Raw genomic sequence first — 11,599 nt, forward strand, 5'->3', positions numbered from 1 at the left:
AATAAATTAGTAAATAATGTCATGTATAACATATTTGCTCTTTTCTCTTTCTTTTAAAATCATAATTCCCTCACTTTTAAGACAGGGCATAAAATGGACAAAAGCCTAGTACCACAATTCAATCACAGACTCAAAGATACTGTTGCACAGATTGCTAGCTGCCTGGTTCAATGCTCATTTTCTCTTTTCTCCTCACAGTAATGAGGAGTAAATGATTGTATTCATGATTCCAAATTTTCTCTTCTCCCACTACTCATGTAATTTGTCAATAACCTTGGAGTTCTTTTCATAAAGAAAGTGCATATTTTTCCACCCCATGTAATTTGCATTATCCAATCAAATGAGGCAGAAGTGGCATGTACCAATTTTGAGCCTAGGTCTCAAGAGTTCCTGCAAGTTTCTTTTGTTACTCCACAAGAACATGCCTGAGCTAGTCTTCTGGAGGATGAGAAACATGCAGAACAGAGCTGACACACCCCAGGCTCATCCTCCACTTCACTGTTGAGGCCAGCCTACACAATCCAATAGTCGTCAGCCATCTCCCAAAAGTGAGAAGAAGCTGAGTCAAGATCAGAGGAGCTGCCTACCTGACCCCCGAGTTAATCCCTGACATTTGACCAATTGTCACAGTGGTTTTTGTGGTTGTTTGTTACAGAGCACTATTGTGACATTAGGTTTCTGATACACTGCTTAGTAATAGAACTCCAATTTTATTCAGTGTGGAGACATACTTAGCTAAAAGATACGTCTCAGTTTCTCTTGCAACTCAGTATGACCACCCACAAAAATTTTCAAAAATGAAGTGTAAGCAAACATTTTGTGTGATATTTTTAGGAAAGCTCTTTAAAGAGAAAGAAGAGGTCCTCTTTTGCTTTTTCTTCTTATCTCCTAGACTGCAACATTGGTGTGATGACTGGAAGTCCAGCAGCCAACATGGGTCTTAGGTAACACTGAGGATGAAAGCTACTCATTAAGATGGTGGAAAAGAAAGATGGGAGGACCCTGGTCCCTGATGAGCACGGAGTAGCCATAGACCACCTACCTCTAAACTTTTGTGTGAGAGAGAATAAGCTATTTTGTTCATGGCACTGTCGTTTTGGGTTTTAATCCATGTGTAGTTGAACTTAATCTGATTGATACAAATATCTAGTTTACCAATCATAAGGTTTGCTGTCAATCTTGCAACATGGATTATGTTCTATTCATGTGCATTGTCATGGCCTATTTTTGTTCTTCCCTTAGAGATAATGAAACAGATATAACTTCAGAATATAGTAATCATAGGTATGAGAGCCATCTCTATGACAGTTCCAGAGGAATTGCTGGCTGTGTAAGCTCAAGGAATGCTGTAGGCTTGTGATAGGAAAGGACGTGGGAATCTGGGGGTGTGCAAAGATGACCTAATAGTCAGCTGGTCCCTAGACATGCGAGGACATGTCTGCATTATAGGATTGGGAAGATAAAGATACTGTTGTGGGCTCTTAGAGAGGATGTGAGCAGGGAAAACAGAGGAACTGAAATCTATGGGACTTTATTGTGTTAATTCTTTTTCCATGAAAAAGACTCCATCATTCCCTGAAGAGATTAATCCAAGTTCATGCTTCTTGTCTGTTCCATTCTCACTGCCAAGATTTTCTGGGCAGAGTAAAAAGCTAAGCTACTCCCTCTCAACCTCCTACCCCTACATAAGACAAAAAACATTTCTTTTTCTTTTCTGAACACATATGTGCATACACATATACATGCACAACAAATTAATTGTGGTCCTAAACTGAGGGAAATTGGGAGCAACTTTTATAAAACACAATTGAGAGCCACTAGATGGTGCTTCAACTTAATTTTTTTTAACATTTCCAAGCAAGCTAAAATCTAACCTCAGACATTAATCCTGCATTTTTTTCTTTAATTCTTCCGTACAACTGTCCCTCCATTTATTAATTCTTAGGTCTTCTTGGGTAGTTTTGAAACAGTTACAGAAGAAAGGGAAGATGGTTTAAATTAAAATTAAGGAGAAAAATCTTTTTTTCAAACTTGAATTGTATTACCCCTATCACTTAATTTTAGTTGAAACATTTTGTTTATCAAACCAGATAGGGGTCAGTATTAATAGTCTTATTTCAGGGAACGGGGAAATATGAGGCTCTCAGCGCTTAAATCAAGATTAGTACTCACTTATTTCTTAAACTGGAGAGTTGAGATCGCTCGATTACTAAAAAACAAATAGCGGCTGTTAGTGTTAATGGCAGCAGATGGTCGGATATACAAATAAGATTAGCTGGCCTTTTCCACTTCCTGGATCCAACCCCTTATCTCCTCCCCCATCATCTCCAAGAGGCATACATGGTATTCTAAAGCTGGAAGGAAGCTACAGAAAAAGTAGGCAAACTTCCTCATTTTACAAAAGAGGAAACTAAGACTCTCAGAGTAAAGTGACAATTGGGTGTTACTCAGAAGCCAGCTGGAGTGTGAAATTGCTTTGCTTGCTGATGAGAGCATTCACAAAGTGGACTTTACAGTTTGCTCTGTTTGGATTGAGAATTAGGGTTCAAGAGAGAATTTATGGGAGTCTTCAAAAGGATCACAAGATGAAAAAGGGAAACAACACATGAAATATTCATGAGATTAATCACTATCTTCAAGGAAATATCGAATATTACTCTTGTTAAAGATTGAGTTTTGCCACATGCCAAGAACCTCACATACCAAGTATATCGCATCTAAACTGAGAAACAAGTGCAATGAGGAGATTTAAAAATTGCTCATTTAAATCTTACTTTAGTCTTTTCTACAATCTGGATGCAAGAAAAGAGACATGAGAGAAAAATTTGTCTTTTTAGGGAAATACACCAACAGTTTAGACAGGGAAGGTAGAGGTCAGGTTGCAGATTGCACTGGAAATACCAAAATAAAGGGAACTAAAATGATCAGCATAATTTAAAAAGTGTTCTGAGATCCAGTAATAGGAATTTTGGAATCTCTTGAGGGATCAGGTAAAAGAAGAAATAGAACAGGTCTTAGCTACAACAAGAGAATTGGTTGGTCATAAACTCTCTGTGAAGGGATAGCTAAAGAATTTTAGAATTAAAGATGCCTCTCTGTTAATATTTAGTTAAAATCTGTTATATACAATAGCCTTCATGTGATTAACAGTGCTTTAGAAATGAAGGAAGAGGGAACTCTGCCCACATCCTGGGGGAAACAGAACAAAGAGGGTAGCAGTTGGCAGGAGTGCTGGTGAGAAACCAAGGATGACCAAGAATTAGTTGGAATTCGAAGTTGAGGGAGAGAGATGACAAGAAGCCAGCAGAGGAAGGCAAGTACTCCGTTAGGCATTTTCAGAATGCTGGAGAGAGTGTTGTACTTCCCTAAACTACAGTGGCCAGTTATTTGAGTTATTTTATTTGAATATTAAAGGAAAAGATCTTCCCAGAAGACTGGAACTCTTAGGGACCGTTGGGAATTGCAAGGATGATTAGGAGAAGTTCACAGTCTACCAACAGAGATACTACTTGAACTCTGAACACTTAAACATATTATGTCCTGATAACAAGGAGAACTCCAGAATCTTTGAAGGTCCTGGCTATATCTAGAGTCTGACCTTCTCCTGCCTTCTTCCCAGTGGCTTGCAGTATGTAATTTTCTGGACTAGAAGAAAAAACAGGGAATCAAATAGGAATACTCAGAAATCCTTAAATTTCTAGAGAGTGTTCTCTTCTTAGGAAGCTGCAAGCTCTCTCCGTTACTAAACAGCCACCATCGGCCAGAAAGACAATTCAGCAGATGTGCCCAGTGACTCTGTGTAACTAGGCCCAGTGGGAATCAGGGCCCCCAGTTCTCAGATGGGAAGCAGCACCCTCTGCTATTTTTCTCTCTTGGATGTGTGTCCACCTGTACTTCCTGGACAGAAAAGTAAGCATTTCCTTGTCAGTGCTGGCCTATATGTTTATACTGAGAGCTGTAGTTCTGTCCATTGCCAGCTTCCCACATGCCCCCAGAAAGAGTTTATACCTGAAGTGGTATCAAAGGGCCAGAGGGCCCCCAATTTACATTGTGGAGGGCAGAATGGAATCTATACCAGCAGAGGACAGGGTATCTCTCTGAATTCCTAGGGGTTGGCATGGTGCCTGGCATTTCTGTGGATTGGATGGACAGATGGACAGATGAGGGAAAAATCAGTCAGTCCTGGAAGCAGGGTCTAAAGGGCTAGGATCTCAAGGAGTTATTTAAATTGCTTATGCCTAAGGCTGCCTATGGCACTCACTTGACATATTCTGAGTAAATCCATTCCTTCATTCATCAAATATTCATTAATTACTTGATATGTGTCAGCCATAACACTAAACTCTAAAAATAAATAAGTAAAGTGTGAATCAAATAAAAATATGATCCTTGAAGATTTCATAGTAAGGAAGATAGACATATAAGTGGATCATTAAAACCCAGAATTGATGTATTGATAGAGGTATATACACAGTGCTATAGCAATCAAAGGAAGAAATACCCAATTCTGACTGAAGGTGTGGCTTGTAGTTAAGGAAAAGCATTGGATAAATTAGGAGGCTTTCAGCTGCTGCAAGAAACAGAAAGTAGGGCTCTGGCAGTTAATAAGGCCATTTACTATCTTATATATGAAGGCATCTAGAAGTAGGGCCAACCTCAAGTCTGGTTGTTTCAATGGCTCTACAAAGCTTTGAAGAACTCAGATTTTTGTCCTTGTCTCTGCTCTGTTATCATCAGTGTTTGCTTCATCCTCAGGCTGGAAGTGAGGAGATGGCAGCCACCCCAAGGCCACAGCCAGACACAGCATGTCCAGAGGAAGAGGGCTGAGCACTTCTTCCTCAAATCCCACCCTACTTGTGAGGACCAAGCGCCCTTATATGTTTCCACTCTTGTCTGATTGGTCAAAGCTACAGATCCAATCTGGCAAAGGGGCTGAGATTATGCTTACACTGATGAGGCCTTCCAGGGAGCTGGGCTAAAGTCAGTACCTTTCACCAGGCACTCATCCGGGTGGGAGAGGAGTAAGTGGAGACCTGAACAAAACTGGGACTTTGTTAAGAAAGCAGAACTTGAGAATGTATGTGAAGCCTTGATGAAGGAGATGATAACAGTCGAAATGAGTTCTAAAAGATGCATAGGAATGCTACATGTGGACAAGGGCAGGGAAGAGAGGACAGCATGGGTAAAGGCAGGGAGCTGTGACAGGGTGTGCCTCTTTCAGGGCAATGGGAAACTGTCTGTATCATCTCCTCACACAAGTCCCACATTTCATGAAGTCATCTGGGGACAGAAGATTGCTATTCTATTGAGAATGCCAGGATACTTTTGCAGATCCAGCAAAACCTGATGAATTTATAAACTTGTTTTCTGAACAGAATGTCCAAGTCTTCTGACTGATTCACCCAACACTGATTTTAAGATCAAACAAGGAGCCAAGAACATTGGTTATTCACAGTGGAGAACCAAAGAGAGGCAGGGGACCTCAGGCCGGAGCAGCAGAGGGTCGACTGATTGACGTCCCTCACCTCTGAAGCGGGGAGACTTGGTTTCCAAGCTGGGTGAAGCTGGCAGAATTGAGGCACTTCTCCTTATTCTGGTGTCCCCTCATGAAATATGAAAATAATTCTTTATTTTTAAATTTAATTTGTTTATACAGCAGGTTATTAGTTATCTATTTTATACATATTAGTGTGTATATGTCAATCCCAATCTCCCAATTCATCCTACCACCACCACCATCCCCCCCAGGCTTTCCCCCCTTGGTGTCCATACATTTGTTCTTTACACCTGTGTCTCTATTTCTGCCTTGCAAACTTGTTCATCTGTACCATTTTTCTAGATTCCACATATATGTGTTAATATATGATATTTGTTTTTCTCTTTCTGACTTACTTCACTCTATATGACAGTATCTGGGTCCATCCGCATCTTTGCAAATGACCCAATTTCATTCCTTTTTATGGCTGAGTAACATTCCATTGTATATATTACCACATGTTTATCTGTCAATGGGCATTTAGGTTGCTTCTATGACCTGGCTACTGTAAATAGTGCTGCAATGAACACTGAGGTGTATGTTTCTTTTTGAATTATGGTCTTCTCTGGGTATATGACCAGTAGTGGGGTTGCTGAGTCATATGTAATTCTATTTTTAGATTTTTAAGGAACCTCCATACTGTTCTCCATAGTGGCTGTATCAATTTACATTCCCACAAAAAGTGCAAGAGGGTTCCTTTGCTCCACACCGTCTCCAGCATTTGTTGTTTGTAGATTTTCTGATGATGCCCATTCTAACCGGTGGGAGGTGATACCTCACTGTAGTTTTGATTTGCATTTCTCTAATAATTAGTGATGTTAGCAGCTTTTCATGTGCCTCTTGGCCATCTGTATGTCTTCTTTGGAGAAATGTCTATTTAGGTGTTCTGCCCATTTTTGGATTGGGTTATTTATATTTTTAACATTGAGCTGCATGTGCTGTTTATATATTTGAGAGATTAATCCCTTGTCCTTTGATTCATTTGCAAATATTTTCTCCCATTCTAAGGGTTGCCTTTTCGTCTTGTTTATAGTTTCCTTTCCTGTGCAAAAGCTTTTAAGTTTCATTAGGTCACATTTGTTTATTTTTGTTTTTATTTCCATTACTCTAGGAGGGGGGTCAAAAAAGATCTTGCTGTTATTTATGTCAAAGAGTGTTCTTCCTATGTTTTCCTCTAAGAGTTTTATAGTGTCCAGTATTACATTTAGGCCTTTAATCCATTTTGAGTTTATTTTTGTGTGTGGTGTTAGGGAGTGTTCTAATTTCATTCTTTTACATGTGGCTGTCCAGTTTTCCCAGCACCACTTATCTTTTCTCCATTGTATATCCTTGCCTCCTTTGTCATAGATTAGTTGACCATAGGTGCATGGGCTTATCTCTCGGCTTTCTATCCTGTTCCACTGATCTATATTTCTGTTTTTGAGCCAGTACCATACGGCCTTGATTACTATAGCTTTGTAGTATAGTTTGAAGTCAGGGAGTCTGATTCCTCCAGCTCCGTTTTTTCCCCTCAAGATTGCTTTGGCTATTCAGGGTCTTTTGTGTCTCCACACAAATTTTAAGATTTTTTGTTCTAGTTCTGTAAAAAATGCCATTGGTAATTGGATAGGGATTGCATTGAATCTGTAGATTGCTTTGGGTAGTATAGTCATTTTCACAATGCTGACTCTTCCAATCCAAGAACACAGTATATCTCTCCATCTGTTTGTGTCACCTTTGATTTCTTTCATCAGTGTCTTATAATTTTCTGAATACAGGTCTTTTACCTCTTAGGTAGGTTTATTCCTAGGTATTTTATTCTTTTTGTTGCAATGGTGAATGGGATTGTTTCCTTAATTTCACTTTCTGATCTTTCTTGTTAGTGTGTAGGAATGCAAGAGACTTCTGTGCATTAGTTTTGTATCCTGCAACTTTACCAAAATCATTGATCAGCTCTAGTAGTTTTCTGGTGGCATCTTTAGGATTATCTATGTATAGTATCATGTCATCTGCAAAGAGTGACAGTTTTACTTATTCTTTTCCAATTTGTATTCCTTTTACTTCTTTTTCTTCTCTGATTGCTGTGGCTAGGACTTCCAAAACTATGTTGAATAATAGTGGCAAGAGTGGACATCCTTGTCTTTTTCCTGATCTTACAGGAAATGCTTTCAGTTTTTCACCATTGAAAATGAAGTTTGCTATGTGTTTTTCATATATGGCCTTTATGATATTGAGGTAGGTTCTCTCTATGCCCACTTTCTGGAGAGTTTTTGTCATAAATTGGTGTTGAATTTTGTCAAAAGCTTTTTCTGCATCAGTTGAGATGATCATATGGTTTTTATTCTTCAATACGTTAATATGATGTATCACATTGATTGATTTGTGTATATTGAAGAATCCTTGCATTCCTGGGATAAACCCCACTTGATCAGGGTGTATGATCCTTTTAATGTGCTGTTGGATTCTGTTTGCTAGTATTTTGTTGAGGATTTTTGCATCTATGTTCATCAGTGATATTGGTCTGTAGTTTTCTTTTTTTGTAGTATCTTTGTCCGGTTTTGGTATCAGGGTGATGGTGTCCTTGTAGAATGAGTTTGGGAGTGTTCCTTCCTCTGCAATTTTTTGGAAGAGTTTGTGAAGGACTGGTGTTAGCTCTTCTCTGCATGTTTTATAGAATTCACCTGTGAAGCCATGTGGTCCTGGATTTTTGTTGGAAGATTTTTAATCACAGTTTCAATTTCATTACTTATGATTGGTCTGTTCATATTTTCTCTTTCTTCCTGGTTCAGTCTTGGAAGGTTATACCTTTCTAGTAATTTGTCCATTTCTTCCAGGTGATCCATTTTATTGGCATAAACTTGCTTGTAGTAGTCTCTTAGGATGCTTTGTATTTCTGTGGTGTTGTAACTCTTCCTTTTTCATTTCTAATTTTATTGATTTGAGTCCTCTCCCTCTTTTTCTTGATGAGTCTGGCTAAAGGTTTCCCAATTTTGTTTATCTTCTTAAAGAACCAGCTTCTAGTTGTATTGATCTTTGCTATTGTTTTCTTTGTTTCTATTTCATTTATTTCTACTCTGATTTTTATGATTTCTTTCCTTCTAGTAACTTTGGGTCTTGTTTGTTCTTCGTTCTCTAGTTCCTTTAGGTGTAAGGTTAGATTGTTTATTTGAGATTTTTCTTGTTTCTTAGAACGGTTTTTGCTGCATCCCATACGTTTTGGATCATCGTGTTTTTGTTGTCTTTGTCTCTAGGTATTTTTTTTTTATTTACTCTTTGATTTCTTCAGTAATCTCTTGGTTGTTTAGTAATGTATTGTTTAGCATCCATGTGTTTGTGTTTTTTACGTTTTTTATCTTGTAACTGATTTCTAATCTCATAGCATTGTGGTTGGAAAAGATGCTTGATATGATTTCAATTTTCTTAAATTTACTGAGGCTTGATCTGTGACCTAAGATGTGATCTATCCTGGAGAATGTTCTGTGTGCACTTGAGAAGTGTAACCTGCTGTTTTTGGATGGAATGCCCTATAAATATCAATTAAATCTATCTGGTCTATTGTATCATTTAAAGCTTGTGTTTCCTTATTAATTCTCTGTCTGGATGGTCTGTCCATTGGTGTAAGTGAGGTGTTAAAGTCCCCCACTATTTTTGTGTTACTGTCGATTTCCTCTTTTATATCTGTTAGCAGTTGCCTTATGTATTGAGGTACTCCTATGTTGGGTTCGATTATCGATACCATTACCATTTTCCTAAATGTTTTGGGTTTGTTTATTGTAGGTCCTTTTCTTCTCTTGTGTTTCCCACGTAGAGAAGTTCCTTTAGCATTTGTTGTAGAGCTGGTAGTGTGGTGCTGAATTCTCTTAGCTTTTGCTTGTCTGTAAAGCTTTTGACTTCTCCAACGAATCTGAATGAGATCTCTGCTGGGTAGAGTAATTTTGGTTGTAAGTTCCCTTTCATCACTTTAAATATACCATGTCACTCCCTTCTGGCTTGTAGAGTTTCTGCTGAGGAATCAGCTGTTAACCTTATGGGAGAAAAACAAGTTGTTTTTCTCTTGTTGCTTTTAATAATTTTTCTTTGTCTTTAATCTTTGTCAGTTTGATTACTATGTGTCTTGGCATGTTTCTCCTTGGGTTTATCCTGCCTGGGACTCTCTGCACTTCCTGGACTTGGGAGGCTATTTCCTTTCCCATGTTAGGGAAGTCTTCAACTACAGTCTCTTCAAATATTTTCTCAAGTACTTTCACTCTCTCTTCTCCTTCTGAGACCCCATAATGCGAATGTTGGTGCATTTAATGTTGTCCCAGAAGTTTCTTAGGCTGTCTTCATTTCTTTTCTTTTTTTTTTCTTTATTCTGTTCTGCAGCAGTGAATTCCACCATTCTGTCTTCCAGGTCACTTATCCGTTCTTCTGCCTCAATTATGCTGCTATTGATTCCTTCTAGTGTAGTTTTCATTTCAGTTATTGTATTGTTCATCTGCATTTGTTTGTTCTTTAATTCTTCTATATGTTTGTTATTTAATTTTCTAGGTCTTTGTTAAACATTTCTTACATCTTTTCAATCTTTACCTCCATTCTTTTTTCAAGGTCCTGGATCATCTTCTCTATCAGTATTCTAAATTCATTTTCTGGAAGGTTGCCTATCTCCACTTCATTTAATTGTTTTTCTGGGGTTTTATCTTTTTCCTTCATGTGGTACACAGCCCTCTGCCTTTTCATTTTGTCTGTCTTTCTGTGAATGTGGTTTTCATTCCAAAGGCTGCAGGACTGTAGTTCTTCTTGCTTCTGCTGTCTGCTCTCTGGTAAATGAGGCTATCTAAGAGGCTTGTGTAAGCTTTCTGATGGGAGGGACTGGTGGTGGGTAGAGCTGGGTATTGCTCTGGTGGGCAGAGCTCAGTAAAACTTTATTCTGCTTGTCTGCTGATGGGTGAGGCTGGGTTCCTTCCTGTTGGTTGTTTGGCCTGAGGCGACCCAACACTGGAGCCTACCCAGCTCTTTGGTGGGGCTATTGGCAGACTCTGGGAGGGCTGGCACCAAGGAGTACTTCCCAGAACTTCTGCTGCCAGACAAGTGTCCTCGTTCCCACGGTGAGCCACATCCACCCCCCACCTCTGTAGGAGACCCTCCAGAACTAGCAGACAGGTCTGGTTCAGTCTCCTATGGGGTCACTGCTCCTTCCCATGGATCCTGATGAGCACACTACTCTGTGTGTGCCCTCTTAAGAGTGGCGTATCTATCTTCCCCAGTCCTGTCGAAGTCCTGCAATCAAACCCTGCTAGCCTTCAAAGTCTGATTCTCTAGGAATTCCTCCTGCCTTTGCCGGACTCCCAGGTTGGGAAGCCTGACGTGGGGCTCAGAACCTTCACTCCAGTCAGTGGACTTCTGTGGTGTGTTCTTCTATTTGTGAGTCACCCACCCAGCAGTTATGGGATTTCATTTCATTGTGATTGCGCCCCTCCTACCGCCTCATTGTGGCTTCTCCTTTGTCTTTGGATGTGGGGTATTTTTTCTGGTGAGTTCCAGTGTCTGCTTGCCGATGACTGTTCAGCAGTTAGTTGCGATTCCGGTGCTCTTGTAAGAGGGAGTGAGCACATGTACTTGTACTCCGCCATCTTGAACCAATCTCTGAAAATAATTCTTGCTCTTAACACAGTTGAAGAGAGGGTTTTGAGCATAATCCTCCTATGTTTATATATGTCCTTGGGAAAGGTGCTATAGAAACACAAAGTCTTATTATTCATTTTACCTGCTTTCAAGTGGTCCTTATGCACACATTGGTATGTAGAAAAAATTGAATGAAGCAGATTTCCCTGAAACTTTTCTTCTACCTAAGACATAGAGACCCCACACAGGGACACCTCAGACATAGATTCCCATTTCCAGTCATGTCCTCTCTACGCTAAGCTTCCCACATATGGAGGAGAGCTCCTCAAAGGTATGGTAATCACCAGAGAGGAAAGAAATGATCACCTCTGTACAGGTAGAAGGAGGCCATGGGACTAACCAAGAGAAATCGCAAATTTAACAAAAGAGTGAAAAAAATACACAGGCTCAAAATCAGAAAAAATTAAATTTAAACAAGAT

This window comes from Phocoena sinus, chromosome 4 (genome assembly GCF_008692025.1).
Source record: "Phocoena sinus isolate mPhoSin1 chromosome 4, mPhoSin1.pri, whole genome shotgun sequence".
Taxonomy (NCBI): Eukaryota; Metazoa; Chordata; class Mammalia; order Artiodactyla; family Phocoenidae; genus Phocoena; species Phocoena sinus.